General features: G+C 37.3%; 1 non-coding gene across 1 annotated transcript; it reads right to left on the bottom strand.

Annotated features, from left to right (window-relative positions):
- Positions 1-5,412: 5,412 nt before the first annotated feature.
- On the bottom strand, positions 5,413-5,518 carry LOC140851803 (small nucleolar RNA R71). The gene has a single exon (XR_012134560.1). It is a non-coding gene; the product is annotated as a small nucleolar RNA R71 (small nucleolar RNA).
- Positions 5,519-7,250: the final 1,732 nt, after the last annotated feature.

The following is a 7,250-nucleotide window of genomic DNA, read 5'->3' as shown; positions in this document are numbered from 1 at the left end:
TATCCACTTGGGGTGCAAGCCTTGTCCAATTGTGGCACCCACTTTGGTGCTTATTTTTGGTAGGTGGACACTCCACAAAAAACCTCCAATAACCTCTTGCCAAGTGGCCTTCAGTTTAAGATCCATATGTCAACATTTGACAGATGTCCTAAAATAAAAACGACAGGTATCAGGAATTAGCAGGTGTTGTTTTTAATTCATCTCATGAATTAAGACAAGCCTTTTTGAGCTGGACTGGCTCCAGTCAGACTGAGAGAAACCTTCTCAAGGTTCTTTGGGTAAGTCAAAATACATTTGACTCAATGAGATAGAAAAGATTGCACGAGGAGAAAGTTAGGCTCAATCATGTGCTAGCACGATTTCCTTGAACCTAATTGGATCTAATCCAAATCAATTGGGCTAGCCCAATTGATGACATCCAGATCTTAACCCTCGTTAGTGTGATCCAGTTAGATTCAATTCTGTATGGTAATGAGACATGTCGTGATCTCATCATCGACATCATCGAAACTCTTTTCGATGGATCAGAACTCTTCTGATTCAGACAATTAGAATGATCGATCATCAAGATCATTCTAATTGCTCTCAAAATCCACCAGTGACACCTAGCAGTATATGGTGGCAACCCATCAGAATTGAAGATGAACCTCTCGATGCAGCTACCTATGTGATTGAGTTCGTCTATCATGAGTCCCGATTGAATTAGGGTTAAGGTAAACTCGTCAAATCCAACATCAATCATATGAATCAATCGATCGATCCGAGTCTGATGTGAAATCCTAATAGAAAACTCTTTTCCATTATGTCACTCTGCCATGGCCACGGACTTAAGGACTCGATCTTTCGATCACCATAGGACTACTCCTCTCATCTATCGAGGTTGATAGATCCCATCTTGGTGTGATCTGATTCCTACAATGATTATGCTACAGCCAACATACACCTCAGGGTTCCGAATGGTTAGGAGACTGAGTTATGGTATAGTCAAACTATAACACACTCAAGGTGAACTGTCGATGCACCTCAGGTCAAAGAACTAGACACACAACTGCAGCATCGAGCTAGTCATCGACGAGAAGGTAGACTTCCTTATGACTGCTCGATATGGTCATGCTCAGTACTCTCATTCTCAATGAATATCTGTACTCTCACTTCGATGTCTCCACACCATAGACTCAAGACACATCTACCTTAAGAAAGCGATCGTACATCAATCTTTCAGATCGATCACCATTCTCGTGATGATCCTATGGTCAGGAGCTGTTTATGAGTTAGTTATGTAAATTCATGCCTTAAATTTTAACTCTTGAAAATATGAATTGATATTCCTACTAACTCAAAGGATGTATTACAGACACAATGTACACAATGTGATAGAAGAATAACCCATTTATTGATTTATAGTCAAAATTATAAATTTGCCCTTAGATTTGTACAAGAATGTTTCAGCCAATCTGGTATCTAGGGCACACATCTAACAGTGGACTTGTGCGGCTACAAGAGGCGCATAGAAACCAATGCAAAAAGAGAAAGAAAGTGCGAGCCTGGGATGCAAACATGAAAGGAAAGAAAAAATTATATTTTTAAAAATTATTTTAGAGCCTTAATTTTTTACTTTATTTTTATTTTGATCCTTCAATCTCATTTATCTATCTTTTAAACCCTATTTCTTTTATTAGTCCTACATCAGAAAAATATAAAATTTTCTCCTTGTCTACACCTATAAATAAAACTTAATACCTCCATCCTTGGTTATCTCTCTCTCCATATCATAATTCTTGTAGGTGGCCCGTATGATAGGTGGGCATATCCACCTTTTAAATTTTTTTTAGCCACTTTATTTTTACTTTTTTCTACCCTTCTAACACACGAGAAGGAGAGTCACCAAGGAAAAGGTTGGCCCCAAGCCAAAAGAGGGAGAAAAGTCAGGTTCTGTAAGAGAGTTTATTTTATTTTATTTTTTATTCCAACTTCAAGCCTCGTTAATGGCTAAGGAGTTACAAATTTTTATATCAAAATTTTTATTCAATAATAAATTAATTTTTTTATTTAATTTCTATAATTTTAGTTTCTGTAATAGAGTAGTTTAAATTTCTGTATCTTTAATTCTATAATTTTTAATTTTTATAAATTAAATTTCAGCAAGTAGCATAAGATTTTATTTTATTTTTTTTAGGCTTCAAATCAAATTATGTCTAGCTAAGTAATCCCTTTGGGGTTTGCAATAAAGCTAGATCATTAATAGAAGTCTTCTCGTTTCAAATTCTCTTTTCGAACTTTTAATTTTTAGAGTTCTCTCTTCATCTCTCTTACGAAAATACTTGATGGGCTATCGTTGGGTCAGAATTTTTTCATAGTCCATGCTTGTTTTGGTGCAAGAGGAGATGATTGGTAGAAGGATACAAATCACTAAATCCTTTCTTCTCCTTTTTTGTAGAAATTTTGATGGATTATAGTTGGGTCAGAATTCCTTCATTGCCTATACTTAGGCAACACAAGAGAAAAAAGAGAAAGAAAAATCTTTTAATTAGGGTGAAAGCGAAATACTTGATAAATCATAGTTGAGTTAAATCTCTTTATGATCCATGCTTGTTTATGTTTTACACCTTAATCAAGGGACGTTATAAGAAAAACTATAGGAAGGCTCTCTAATTCATTGATCTAGTGGATTCAAAAGTCCTAGATCTTTTAGATTATTTATCTTTATAATTAATTAATTTACTATTTTGATAGTTAGTAATCCAACAAATAATCTCTCTTCTTTTTCTTTAAAGCTCGCCTGGGCAAGATTTGAATATACTTTAAAACCCAATTCCTTATGGAATCGATCCGTACTTGCCTGACGTACTACATTGCACACCATACACTTGTGATATTGATAAACACTTAATTTAAGTCATTTAAAGCAAAAAATCATATTTAATTTATTTTATTTATTAAGAATTTAATGCTTCTTTTTATGTTTTACAAGAAAGATGATCACCGATATAAGGAGTCTGATTCATAGATCAAAAAGACTCAAGTTTGAAGAAAATTGGACTTAAAATAAAATTAAAATAAAAGAAGGATGTATACGGTATTATAAAAAATAAAGATACTATGCAAGAAATCCAAAAGGATATAGACGTCATTGTGAAGAAACAAAAGTTTCTTTTTGGAATAAAAAAAAAGAGTGTTCACACAGTAGTGTTCACGCGGCAGTGTTCACGAGCGCGGGCGCGGGCGGGTGCGGGGCAGATGCGAGCGCGGGTGCGGGGCAGATGCGGGGCGGACCCGAGGCGGGCGTGGCACGACAGGCAAGCAGGCACGCGGGGTTCATGGGGACAGACGAACAGATGGAAGGAAATATATATTTGGAAATGCTTCAAGAGAAAAAATTTATATTTTTTTATCTGCTTGTGATCTTTCCATCTCATCCATCTATTTTTTAGTCATTAGTATTTTCTTTAGTCCCACATCGGAAAACCATGTAAAACTCCTCCCTCCTAACACCTATAAAAAGGCTTTTGTACTCCCATTGGAGGAGGAGCCCAGAAATTCTTCTAGAGCCTTGCATAGAGGAATAGAAAGGGACTATTTCATGAGCAGCTAGGCTAGCAGTCTCGGGAGTGGAGAAAAAATTTTGTAATGACATAGAGATGGTTTATTGTTCTAAATTTTTTTGTATTTCTTTATATGCAATAAAGATTATACTTTTTATTTAAATCATCATGAGTTCTTTATTTGCTCTCTTTCATATGCTTTTATTTATGCTTTCTTGTTAGATTAATATTAGGAATAACTTTTACTTTTCGAAGACGCGCCGTGATCTATGGGTACGGGGTATACCGAGGAAAGAAGAGTTGTTTACCTAATACTTTCCGGAGATGCACCGTGATCTACGGATACGGGGTGTGCCGAGGAAAGATAGGTATTTTTCTTAAGATTAATTGTATCTATTTAATTAAAAAAAAAGAGATACAACTCTACTAGTGCAAGATTAATTCAAAACTCCCGAGCTCTTTATTTTCTAATTACATCAATTTTAAGATAATTTATTTTCTAAATCAAAACAATACTTTTTTTTTTTATTTTGCAATCTAACTTAGCCCAAGGTCCCTGAGGATACGATCTCGACTCATCCTACCTACGTAGTGAGTAGAGTTATTTTTGGTGCTATCAACGACTACGCACCAAATTTTGGCACCGTTGCGGGGACCTTGGCATGGTTGAATTAAAAAAAAAAAAAAACCATTGACATTTCATAATACTTAACTAAAATAGTGTAATCCCAAATATAAAAATTTCTAACTTGATTGGACACCTTGTTTCTTTGCATTGCATCTCCATAATTAACTTTAAGGGCGCAACTCATTAATCAGATAAGGTGGGGATTTGATCACCCTTCCTTGGCCCAAAAATCATAACCATCATTCTGCATTAAACCAAGCCTTAATTTTAAAATTAATTAGATGTTGACCCCTAAGGATTTCGAGCTCATTAGGACAAGTGACCCTGAGAGTTGAACCGGGTTAGACTTGGTCAGCTAGCTGGTGTCTAGGCAAGTGGTTTGCGGGATGACTGGGCCCAAAGGAAGGTGGTTTTTAATTGATTTCGTTCGCTGACCTGGCCAATTTAATTGGTGTCTAAGGAAAGCAACGGGGGGACTCCCACCAACCTTACACTTACCTGGCCAGTTGGTTGGTCAAGCTCTGACTTGGAGGGCTTGAAGGCTAACTACAATTAGGAGCTGTCTAGAACTAGGGTAACTTTAGGATAGAGAGTCCACTGCATGTTAACTTGATTGTAATTAAAATCTAACCACAACTAATTCTTCTATTAGTTTTAGGACTTCTTAGGATCTCTTCTTTAGAACTCTTTTCTCTCTTCTCTTCTCCTCTTAATAAAAAAAAAAAATCCTTAACAGACTAGGATAGTCCTACATAGACCTTTTAGTTGCATGTTAGGTCGACGATCACTAAAACCCGACTTGCAACCATTAGACAAGAATTAGAAAAGACTCTTAGGACTATCCGAGTTAGAAACATGGCTGCACCTGGTGAGGCTAATCCTCCACGCTCATTGAGAGAATACTTCACTCCATCCTCGTATACCTACTCTTCATGCATTCAAGCACCTCCAGTAGAAGCTACCCAATATGAGATTAAGTCTAGCATTATTCAAATATTGCCATCATTCTATGGACTTAGTAACGAGGACCCATACAAACACTTGGATGAATTTCTTGAAATTTATTCCACAGTAAAAATCCAAAACTTCTCAGATGATGCCCTTAGGTTGAAACTGTTCTCTTTCTCACTTAAGGACAAAGCCAAACATTGGTTAAACTCCTTAGACTCTATAACCATTTCAACTTGGGAACATCTTCAGAGAGAATTTCTCAAGAATACTTTCCAATTGGAAAAACAAATCAAATTAGAAAAGCTATCACTAATTTTTCCCAATTTGAGGGTGAACTTTTTCATGAGACATGGGAAAGGTTAAGGGACCTTATTCGTAAATGTCCACACCATGCTGTCCCTAAATGACAACTTTGTCAGTATTTTTATGATGGTCTATCAGAGAAACACCGACAAATAGTTGATGCATCATGTGGTGGGACATTCACGCTAAAGAATGAGGATGAAGCCTGGCAGCTCTTTGAAACACTTAGTGAGAATTTCCTACATCATATGTTTGCCACTTCTAGAGAACAACCCATGCTTCAACAAAAAAAAGTGGAATTTATCAGATTGGAAACGTCATGGATATCTACAGTAAGGTAGATGAACTGTCCCAAAAATTAGACCATCTTCTAATACTGGACAATCCCCGATTCCACCTAACCCAATCTAAGAAGTTTGTGCATTGTGTGCAAGTCTGAACCATTTTGTTAGTGAATGCCCAGCCGCACCTCAATTTTCTGAGTTTATGCACGAGCAGGTTCAGCAAGCTCAAGTCCAACAAGCTCACAGACCAGGAAACGATCCTTATTCGAGCATTTATAACCCCGACTGGAGAAACCATCCAAATTTTTCCTGGAGACCACAACCAGTGGTTGGTCCTGTCACACCTCGACCTTAATATCAGGACCCAACATATAGGCATGGACCATACCATCAATTTCAAAATGTTCCTCAACCGTCTACTACTGGTCACAGTTCAGTTTTTGAGGAAAAAGTTCTGAAAGCACTAGAACGATTAGAAGTCAACACTCAGACCCTTAACTCCACACACAATTCATTGCTAAGCTAGAGACCCAAATAGGTCAACTAGCGATTACATTCAGTAGGAGGAAAGGAGAAAAATTATCTAGCCAACCCGAGAGCAACCCAAGAGGGCAATTTGTGATTGAGAGCTCTAATACCCCAGAAATTTTTTCTGAACATGCCAAATCAATCATGACTCTGAGAAGTGGGAAGGTCATTGAACACACTAGTAAAATCAATGAGACCGACCCTAAACCTCTAACCGAAGCTAAATCACCCAAGAACAAGGAGGACCTGAAAATAGAGAAGAAACCAACTACGTCAGAATCATCTTACTTGCCTAAAGCCCCATTTTCGGATGTCCTGAAAGCCCCTATTCCTGCAGATAAGAAGGGAGAAAAACTCGATGAGATGTTGGAATTGTTTAAGCAAGTCCAAATTAATCTTCCCTTCTAGACGCAATCAAATAGGTCCCTACTTATGCCAAATTTTTGAAGGATTTGTGCACCCAAAAATGTAAATCTAGATCACAAATCCCAAAGAAAGTATGCCTCACTGAACAAGCTAGTTCTGTCTTCCAGCATGCCACTCCTCCAAAGCTTAAGGACCCAGGAGCCCCCATCATTTTCTGTGTTATAGGAGATTATCACATTGAAAAAGCTCTTCTGGATTTAGGGGCAAGTGTGAATCTTTTACTTAGTTCAGTGTATGAACTTTTTGGATTTGGAGAACTGAAACTCACATCAGTCACACTGCAGTTAGTCGATAATCAATTAAGGAACCACGTGGAATGCTTGAGGATGTCTTGGTCAAGGTAGATGAGTTTTACTTTCCAGTTGATTTTCTGGTTCTCGACATGGAACTAAGTGACAACCCAAGATAAATTTTCATTATCTTAGGACTACCCTTCTTAGCTACGGCAAATGCATGCATTAATTATAGGACAGGAGTCATGGACGTATCGTTTGGGAATAAGAAATTGAGACTGAATGTGTTTGGTGCTTCTCAAGGACCATCAATGGATAGTTCTTCGAAGTAGATATACTAGAAGACATTATAGAA

This window comes from Elaeis guineensis, chromosome 9 (genome assembly GCF_000442705.2).
Source record: "Elaeis guineensis isolate ETL-2024a chromosome 9, EG11, whole genome shotgun sequence".
NCBI lineage: Eukaryota > Viridiplantae > Streptophyta > Magnoliopsida > Arecales > Arecaceae > Elaeis > Elaeis guineensis.
Note: the sequence above shows the minus strand (reverse complement) of the source record. Positions and strands in the feature narration are given on the sequence as shown.